The sequence below is a fragment of the Anser brachyrhynchus genome (assembly GCF_964034855.1).
Source record: "Anser brachyrhynchus genome assembly, chromosome: W".
Lineage (NCBI taxonomy): Eukaryota > Metazoa > Chordata > Aves > Anseriformes > Anatidae > Anser > Anser brachyrhynchus.
Genome location: NC_137704.1, coordinates 4589513 through 4600343, shown reverse-complemented (window position 1 = coordinate 4600343; position 10831 = coordinate 4589513). Strand labels below are relative to the sequence as shown.

Genomic DNA, 10831 nt, shown 5'->3' with positions numbered 1-10831 from the left:
AACAGGGATAGTCTAACAGAACAGGGACGAAAACAAAAAAAGGAATGAATAGGGACAGGCTATCAGAACAGGGACAAACAAAAAACAGCGTATGGGAGGGTCTCGCTGGCATAGGCAGGACCCACAAACAAGGACTCCAGGAGTTGGAGGGGCAGCCAGAGCCCCCCGGCTGGGCAGCACTCAGTGCCTGCCTCTCCCACTGTTAGCGTAGCAACCACATAACCACCAAGTGATTATATGAAGGTGCTTTATTCAGCGCTGGAAGCCGGGGCAGGTGCCCAAATCTGGCTTCAAGTCCCGTTACTTCCCAGCCGTTATTTATACATACAATATTGCGTCAGGTATACATATTCATTACAGGTTGCAACATCAGCCTCGCTTTTCATTCTAATTAGCTCCCCTCCCCTTTGCACATGCGTGGCGCACTCTGGTGGTCGTCCAGGTGGTCGTCCAGATGAAGTAAGGAGTCTTCCTCTCCGCTGAACTCTTTCACCTTTCTCACTCGACGCATGCTCCCTTCGCTCCTTGATTCTGCTTCAACTCATTTCATCATCTCCAGGCCCTTATCCAAGGTCAGGTTGCACCTATTCCCTCCCGGGGTTCCCCTCCAACGATTCTTTTGATTGTTCAATGTACTCCCTAAGTTTCCAGTGTACCTAGATTACTCGATAATGTAAGTACATTTAATGATATTTAATTATACCGTATGATCCATCACCTGAGAAACATTAATAGAACATCCATTCGATTCTCCCCAACACTAACATTTCCCCCCTTTGAAAATACTTCATACCAAGAGCAAGTATTTTCATTACTATTAGGTTGAATCAGGTTAATAGAGGTTAGTAAGTATAGCTTGATATAGATTAGTAAACATAAATCATAAATCACATAAACATAATCTTAACATATCTTCGTTAGTCTATTATCTTATTGATTCCTTCATACCTGCTTGTTAACGCTAGTATTATAGGATGGGGGTGGAGTAAGTGGGATAGGATGTTCTGGGTGATTCCCAGCAAGGACTCTCATTATTCGGCGATTCCATGCACTACTCCTAACTATTTTTCCTTTTACGCACGAGAACATTACTCCCATTGCAGCAAATACGATTAACAACAGCACAATGCTTTGTAAGAGGGACTTGAGCCATCCTTCCAGATGAAGGCCTAGTCCCTCAAAAGTTGCCCCCAACCAATTTTGCTCAGTTTCTTGTTTTTCTTCCTCTAGCTCATGTTCCACCTGAGCTAGTTGGGATATGTCATTTTCCACATCTGTAGTTACATTTGGAATATGTACACAGCAATGGTCAATTCTGCCTTTCAAATATCCACACACCCCGTGCTCTTTTAACAAAAGCATGTCCAGAGCCATTCTGTTTTGCAGGGTCATTCTGGTTGTGGCCTGTAGTTGTAAATTTAAATCTTTGAACCCCTTCCTGGTCACCTTTGCCAACCTGTTAACTTGGCCCATTAAGCTATATATTATTTCCCTATTCCGGTATGTTGCTATTGGGGCAAATAGTGATTCTATCACCCATCCTATCCTGATCGCGGTTGAGGGATCTTGCCAATCATCATCTTGGTCTACCTCTCTTCTTATTCTAGTTTGCAATTTTATCGGACTCCCTTTAAAAGGAGATTTCTTCCAAAGCGGACACAAGGTGGGTAAGCCTAGTGTTATTTCTTTTGCCGGACCATCTAGTCCCAGGTGCGTTGTCCAGGTTCCATCATTAGCGGCCCATACGAAGTATCCCATACTCCGTATTGTTGAATATTTGCAATTTACCTTGATTCTTTTGTTGCTCTTCTGATTAGTTATGTTTCCGTTGACTCGCAGTCCCCTACATGCACATCCGGTTGCTAAAGCTATTTTTACTGGGAGTAAAGGTATGGTTTTCAGGTCCGTATCGCAGTTCAGTATCTGGGTGCAGTTCCACCACGGGATTGCCTTCACTCGTTCTCGACTACTGGTTTCCCTTTGATCTGCCATATATTCTTGGTCCCTTTGACTATCATTTCTTTCACCAGTCCATTGTATGCACCAGGGAGTATTTCCTCCATATTGATATCTCTGCAGTATGCTCATGGTCCATACGCTATCCCAGCCTTCTAATTCTCCTGATTCATTTACTTCTTCGCATACCCATTTAACTTTTTCTTGTGATTTTGTACGTTGCTCATCATACTCACACCATCCTAGTCGTCCGCTCATGGTGTTTAAATTTGTGAATTGATAGTTTCTTTTCTTTTCACATTCTGAGTAGTAGGCAACTATCCTCTCCCTATAATATCCCTCGACCTTCTCCGTTTCCACCGTCTTTTCTGCTCTACACTGAATTGTTTTATTCCGCTCAATTTGGGGCAATGAAGATGTTATTATGCCCCATGGTATAGGGTCTCCTGCTGACTTGGGTACAGGTAAACAAGCAGTTACCTGACTCACATTCTGCATTATTGCAAAATCCCTAATCAAACCTATCATCAGATTTTCTTCTCGATTCCTTACTACCCATGGCATTCCTGGTGTTGTAGGCTGAATTGATCTTTTCCTTCTGGCTCTACTGTTACCCTGTAACCTACAACAATGACCAGGCCTAATTTCATAGCCCTCTTTTCTTCTCAAATTCTCACCAATTCTTACCAAGCACCTATATTCTCCTTGATCTTCAAGAGTCAGGTTCCGGGAGTGCAGCTTTACACCTCCTTCTCTCCCTTGACACTTTTCATTTACCCACCTTTTCCTTTTCCAGCGTTCCCATAATCCCTCATGCCCGCCCTTGTTGTAAATCGCATCGGGGTCTTGCGGGGGGTCTCGAGCCTTTTCCTGTATAATCCGGGCTTTAGACAGATCTATCGGGGAATCACTTTTGACCCTGCAAATCAGAGTGGCATTATTTCCAACATATGTGGTCTTATTCTCTTTCTTCTGAGGTATTTTCAGAGAAGCAGCATTTATCTCGCCATAATACGATAGTACCCACCAACCCCCAAACACTCCCAAAATTTGATAAATAATCATATCAAATACTCTGGATCTTTAACTTTGTAGGGCCCAGTGGTTGCGCCTCCCACAGTCTCGGTACTCGTTTTACCCGAGTATAATGTATCCAGGTATCTACCCCTTCCACCTTAACAGCGGTGAAGGTTACCAGTAGAACTTGGTAAGGTCCGTCCCACCGTTCTTTCAAGGGTTCTTCGTTCCAATTTTTAATGTAGACTTTGTCTCCTGGCTGTATATCATGCACTGGGTTCTCCAAGGCCAGGGGTCGGTTCCACACCAGAACGCTGCGCAGTCGAGCTAAAGTTTTACCAAGGGATAGAACATAGTTATATATATCCTGTTTACCGGTAACATGCATATTTGGGTTCGGTTCAGGAGACTCGTAAGGTTTTCCATACATGATTTCATACGGACTTACTGACATCCCACTTCTTGGCTTTATTCTAATTCTTAGCAAAGCTATCGGTAAGGCCTGTGGCCATTGTATCCTAGCCTCCTGACAAATTTTGCTTAATTGACCTTTTAAGGTTTGGTTCATCCTTTCTACTTGACCACTAGATTGAGGCCTCCATGGGGTATGTAAGTTCCAGGTAATTCCTAGTAACCTACTAACCTCCTTAACCACATTGGCAGTGAAATGTGGTCCCCTATCTGAAGAAATACCCAGTGGTACACCAAATCTAGGGACTATTTCCCGTAGTAACCATTTTACCGTTTCCTTTGCTTGGTTGGTGCGACAGGGAAGGGCCTCCGGCCATCCTGAAAAAGTATCAACCCCTACCAATAGGTATTTATAACCTCTTGCTTTAGGCAGTTCCACAAAGTCTATTTGCCAGTAATCTCCAGGCTCTATTCCAGCTCTAATTCTCCCCATCTCAGCATGTTTCCTTGCTACCGGGTTATTCTTTAAGCAAAGCTCACATTTTGACATTACTGATTTTGCCATTGTTAACATGTGTACCGAGATGACACCTCGTTTCAAATAGGTCACCATTGCTTCTGCACCCCAGTGACATTCGTTATGTTTTATTTGTAAAATTTCTCGCATTATTATAGGAGGCACTATGAGTTGTCCTGTCGTAGTCACATACCACCCGTCAGGATTCTTCTGGGCCTTCATCAAATTTGCAAGTCTCTCATCTTCCGCGGAATACCTTGGGTTTTTAGGTAATTTGAAACAAGAGAGGCCTACCTTCGATGGAATTAGAGCCATTACTTTCCGTACTTCACGCGCGACCTTCCGGGCCGTCAAATCTGCCAATCTGTTACCTTCTGCAATCTCTGACATCCCTCCTTGATGAGCTTTACAATGCATTATGGCCACCTGTTGGGGTTTCTGTACAGCTGTTATTAATTTCAATATTTCTTCCTGATATTTTATATTAGTCCCTTGTGAGGATAGCATTCCCCTTTCTTTCCATAATGCCCCATGTACGTGGACTACCCCGAATGCATATTTTGAATCTGTCCAAATATTCACATTCTTACCCTCGCTTAGTTCCAGGGCCCGCGTCAGGGCGACTATTTCTGCTCGTTGGGCTGAAGTCCCCGGAGGTAGGGAATTTGCCTCGATCACTACCTTTGATGTAGTTACTGCGTATCCTGCATAACGAGTCCCATTTTCCACGAAGCTGCTTCCATCCGTAAAAAGTTCCCAATCTGGTCTCTCCAGAGGCTGATCTTTTAAGTCTGTTCTGCTGGCATAGGTATGTTCGATGATCTCCACGCAATCATGACTGAGGTCTCCCTCCTCCGCAGTTGTTCCTAGAAACACTGCTGGGTTCAATAGGTTAGTAGTTCTTAAGATTACATCATCTTGCTCAGTTAGTATAGCTTGATATTTCATCATTCGGCTGGGCGATAGCCAATGGCCCCCCTTTTGCTCCAATACCGTAGTCACCATATGTGGCACGAACACTTCAATTCGTTTCCCTAATGTGAGCTTCCTGGCTTCCTGTATTAAAAGGACTGTGGCTGCCACGGCCCTTAAACACGAGGGCCATCCGGCGCTTACCGCATCCAATTGTTTAGAAAAATACCCCACAGGTCTTTTCCAGCTCCCAAGTCGCTGGGTCAGTACTCCTAATGCCAATCGTTGTCTCTCATGCACAAACAGCTGAAAGTCCTTTGATAAGTCCGGCAAGCCCAAGGCAGGCGCCTTTATCAGGGCTTCTTTTAATTTCTTAAAGGCCTCTTGTTGTGGCTTTCCCCAGGTAAATGTACAGGCCTTTTGGGTTTCATAGAGGGGCTTTGCTATGAGTCCATAGTCCATTACCCACAGTCTGCACCACCCGGCCATACCTAGGAAAGCCCGTAGTTCGTGCAGATTTCGCGGCTCGGGGATTTCACAAATAGCTTGTATTCGGTTAACTCCCAATTTTCTTTGTCCTTGAGAAATTTCACATCCCAAATAAATTACTGTTGTGCACGCGATTTGTGCCTTTTGTTTAGAAACCTTGTACCCATTTAGTCCCAATTGATTCAAAATATCAATAGTTACCTGAATACATTCCGACTCTCCTTCGGTAGCTATTAATATATCGTCCGCATATTGTAGCAGCAAGTATCGGTCCTTTGGTACCTGGATCTGTTCTTGGTTAATCCAGTCTTCTATTTCTTTAGCTAGTTGACTGCCGAAGAGGGTCGGGCTATTCTTGAATCCTTGAGGCAACCTTGTCCAGGTTAGTTGCATCTTTCGTCCGTTCCGTGGATTTTCCCATTCAAAAGCAAAAAGCTTTCTACTTTCCTTGTCAATGGGTATGCAGAAGAAGGCGTCTTTTAAATCAATTACCGTAAACCACTTATATTTCTCTTTTACAGATGTTAACAATGTATAAGGATTAGCCACCACTGGGTGAATATCTTTTGTTATTTCGTTTATTGCCCTAAGGTCCTGCACTAGCCTGTATTCCCCATTAGGTTTCTTTACCGGGAAAATTGGGGTATTATATTCAGATTTGCATTCCTCCAGAATGTGGTAGCTAAGAAATTTATCTATAATCTTTACTATCCCTAGCCTAGCTTCTAGCTTCAACGGGTACTGTTTAATCCGTACCGGTCGGGCCCCTTCCTTAAGTTCAATTTTTACTGGCTGGGCTAGTTTTGATTTTCCAGGCACGTCTGTTTCCCAGACAGCAGGCATTACTGCATTTTCTACCTCTTTTGGTATATGAGGAACAGCCTTCTCTTTAATCATTAATATTTGTCCCACTTTTGATTCCGGGATTTTCATAATCAATTCTCCATCTTCAAACATTATGGTAGCGTTTAGTTTAGTTAGCAAATCCCGTCCCAAAAGAGGAATAGGGCACTCAGGTACATATAAAAATTCATGCGTAATTTCTTTGCCTCCAAACCGTAAATCAAGGGGTTGTAAGAACGGCCGTATTTCCTCCTTCCCGGTGACACCTACAATAGTAGTCTTCTTTTCCCCTATTTTACCACTTAATCTATTGAGCACTGAATATGTGGCCCCTGTATCAATTAGAAATTTTACTTCCTTATTTCCTATTTGAATTTTTACCAAGGGCTCTTTAGTTTCTACTACCGGATCTCCTAGTCAGCTGCTATACTCCCCCAGAACCATCGCCCTAGCTGCCTCTTGGTTTCGGAACAAATTTCCCCCACCAATAGTTAGCTGTCCACGGAGAGGGCACTCGTTTTTCCAATGACCCTCCTCCTTACAATGGGCACATTGGTTAAAACCCAGCCAGTTTCCCCCTGAGCTCGGGTAGCCTCTCCTTGTTCCTCTACCTCGACCGTTAATATTTCCTCTTCCCCTATCCCTTAGATGTTCTCTCCCTTGAATTACTGCTAATAAATTCTGTTGTTGCCTTTTTGTTGTTTCCTTTTCTCTGTTATTATACACTTTCCAGGCTATTTCCAACAGCCTATCCAAATTTCTCAAATCTGCACCTTCTAACTTTGCAATTTCTTCCTAATATCCTCTTGGGCTTGTCCCAAGAAAATGAGTGCTAATTGAGCTTTAGCTTGCTCAGTCTCTACGTCTAAATCTGTATATTTCTTAGCAGTTTCTTTCAATCTCTCTAAGAAGGCGGAAGGTGATTCCGCTTTTTCTTGCCTGACATTATATAATTTTGACCAATTTATGGTCCGGGGCATGGCATTCTGTACCCCGATTTGTACCCAATCTTGATATCTTTTCAGCCTCCTTATTCCATCCCCTGTGTTATAATCCCATTGGGGATCCTCGGTGGGGAAGTTTTGATCTAGGTTTCCAAGCACTAATCCATTACGTATATCTTCTCGGGCTCTCTCTCTGGCTGCCCGTAATACCATGTCTTTTTCTGTTGAATCCATCAAAGTATCCAGGATCACCTGGAGATCATCCCAATCGGGATTTTGGGTTTTAATTATCATTTTCATTATCCTAGCTACTTTATCTGGGTTTTCCCTGTAGGTGCCGGCTGCTTGCTTCCATATCATTAAATCCCCAGCTGAAAAAGGCACCTTAACATATACCGGTCCTTCTGTCCCCACTCCTTGCCTGAGGGGAGCGATTATTTTCCTTCCCTCTTCATTTATAGTTTCCCCTGCCCTTCGCTGTTGCCGGGTCCTATGTGACACAGGGGAGGCTAAAGTCGGGGATTCTCCATCACTACTGCTATCTTCCTTTTCTCTTTTCCCTCCCTGTCTTGGCTCTTTCGGCGGAGCCGACGGCGCAACTTCCAAATCGATATTTCCATTATTCATTTCCCCATAATACTTATTATTCTCTATTGCCTGATGCTGTATACAGCGTCTCTCCTTAGTACATGCACAACAACGTTCCTCAGTTGAAACCTCAAGCACCATTATTCCACAAGCATGCTGCCATTCAGGCTTTCGGCGCAAATAAAAGAATAATTCCACATACGGCAGTTCATCATATTTTCCTTCCCGCTTACAAAATAGCATCAATTGTAAAATTGTATTATATTGCAATGTCCCATTCTCAGGCCAAGTTTCTTGGTCCTCTAGTTTATACTGTGGCCACCAAATGTTACAATAATCAATCAGCTTTCCTTTCCGCATTTCTTGACCAAAACCTCCCTCTTTCCTGTGTGCTAGCAAACACCCCAGCGGGGATGTCCGCGGGATAGGTACATCTTTTCCCAGAATTTCTTTAATCTTTTTCATTTTGAGCTTATAATACGGACCCAAAAGCTGCCGGAGCAGCAACACACTCTCCCGGAAGCTGCCGGAGCAGCAACACACTCTCCCGAAAGCTGCTGGAGCAACAATACACTCTCCCGAAAGCTACCGGAGCAACAACACACTCTCCCGAAAGCTGCAGCAACACACTCTCCCAAAAGCTACCGGAGCAACAACACACTCTCCCGAAAGCTGCAGCAACACACTCTCCCGAAAGCTGCAGCAACAACACACTCTCCCGAAAGCTGCTGGAGCAACAACACACTCTCCCGAAAGCTGCAGCAACACACTCTCCCGAAAGCTGCAGCAACACACTCTCCCGAAAGCTGCTGGAGCAACAACACACTCTCCCGAAAGCTGCAGCAACACACTCTCCCGAAAGCTGCAGCAACACACTCTCCCGAAAGCTGCCGGAGCAGCAACACACTCTCCCGAAAGCTGCCGGAGCAGCAACACCACACTTTCCAGAAGCTGCCGGAGCAGCAGTGTGCTTTCCCAAAAGCTGCCGGAGCAGCAGCGTGCTTTTCGCAAAAAGCTGCCGGAGCAGCAGCAGCACGCTTCCTACATACCAATAATACCTGGTGCTGACCCTTCAGCACAAACCAATACAGTTACCAATGCCGAACCTGCAGAGCTTTCGCTCTGTCTAACGGACGGCGCCTAGGCTTACCCCGGGAGCTCCCTGCCCAACCGAGCGTGGCTTTCGCCGCGTCTGACCGGCAGGCTTTCCCAACCAAATCGGTACCGAATACCCAAAGTTAAAAGCACCTTTGCTTACCGCTCCAGTGGTACGTCGTGAGCAGCGGAGGTCGGTCGTGGTCGACTGCTCCCCGAGAATCCCTCGGTGCCGGCTGGAGCGAAACCGAGACACGATCCGCCTCAGCAGTGCCCACGCAGTCCCATCTGGGTCGCCAAAATGTTAGCGTAGCAACCACATAACCACCAAGTGATTATATGAAGGTGCTTTATTCAGCGCTGGAAGCCGGGGCAGGTGCCCAAATCTGGCTTCAAGTCCCGTTACTTCCCAGCCGTTATTTATACATACAATATTGCGTCAGGTATACATATTCATTACAGGTTGCAACATCAGCCTCGCTTTTCATTCTAATTAGCTCCCCTCCCCTTTGCACATGCGTGGCGCACTCTGGTGGTCGTCCAGGTGGTCGTCCAGATGAAGTAAGGAGTCTTCCTCTCCGCTGAACTCTTTCACCTTTCTCACTCGACGCATGCTCCCTTCGCTCCTTGATTCTGCTTCAACTCATTTCATCATCTCCAGGCCCTTATCCAAGGTCAGGTTGCACCTATTCCCTCCCGGGGTTCCCCTCCAACGATTCTTTTGATTGTTCAATGTACTCCCTAAGTTTCCAGTGTACCTAGATTACTCGATAATGTAAGTACATTTAATGATATTTAATTATACCGTATGATCCATCACCTGAGAAACATTAATAGAACATCCATTCGATTCTCCCCAACACTAACACCACGGCTGGTTTTACAAAGGTTGTTAAACATAGACTTAGTATGCCTGGCAGCTTTTCTCTGTGTTTTAGTTTGTGTTGGTCCTGCCTTCTTAATTTGTGTTAATCGCGCTTTCTTATGTTAATAAAGAAGGGGGAGATGTGGGAGTGTGGCCATGGGGGTCGACAAGCCCCATGGTTGGTGATAACATCCGACTCTTAAAGATGAGGCCATCAGGAATTTAAAGATTTGAGAGGGAACAAAGAAGGGTGATTCAGGTGACACCTTCTTGTCTGGGGTGGCTAGTTCTCCAGCCATTAATGCATGGAAGTGGCTGGGTGTTTGCTGTTGCAGGGCAAAGTTGTTTAACCAATGACTAGTTAGTGGAAAGGTACTGCTGTGAGGTGGAAGTTATAGGAAGGGAGCCTTTCCTGAATAAGGGATAGAATGAAGTTGTGCCCTCACTCTGAGAGATGAAGTTATGCCCTCAGTAAGAGAGAGTTCAAGTTATGTCATCAATAATGAGGTAGCAGTTACAGATCCTGAAAGAAACCCCGGTGTCCGTGCGGTCTTTACGCCACAAATCGCCCCCCAACAGGGACATGAAAACGAACAGGGACGAGAAGAATACAAACAGGGACATGAAGAAGAGGAACAGGGACAGGCAAACAGCACAGGGACAAAAACAAAAAAGGAATGAATAGGGACAGGCAAACGGAACAGGGACAAAAACAGAAAAGGAATGATCAGGTACAGGCTAACAGAACAGGGATGACCAAAAAGAGCATATGGGAGGGTCACGATGGTTTACGCAGGACCCCCAAACAAGGACTCCAGGAGTTGGAGGGGCAGCCAGAGCCCCCCGGCTGGGCAGCACTCAGTGCCAGCCTCTCCCAGGGATGGGGTTATAAAGTTTGTTAAAGATGGAATTAGTATGCCTGGCAGTTTTTCTCTGTATTTTAGTTTGTGTTAATAGTGCTTTCTTAATTTGTGTTACTCTTGCTTTCTTAATTTCTGTTAATCGCGCCTTCTTAATTTGTGTTAAACCTGCTTTCTTAATTTGTGTTAATCGAGCTCTTTTATGTTAATAAAGAAGGGGGAGTTGTAGGAGTATGGCCATGGGGGTGGACAAGTCCCATGGTTGGTGATAACATCCGACTCTTAAAGATGAGGCCATCAGGAAAGTAAAGAGTTGAGAGGGAACAAAGAAGGG

General features: G+C 45.0%; 1 long non-coding RNA gene across 1 annotated transcript; it reads right to left on the bottom strand.

Moving 5' to 3' along the window:
- Window positions 1-233: 233 nt before the first annotated feature.
- Window positions 234-9538, bottom strand: LOC308184628. Its single transcript, XR_013942724.1, has 2 exons — window positions 8936-9538; window positions 234-3300 (listed from the first exon to the last, which is right to left on the bottom strand). It is a non-coding gene; the product is annotated as an uncharacterized lncRNA (long non-coding RNA).
- Window positions 9539-10831: the final 1293 nt, after the last annotated feature.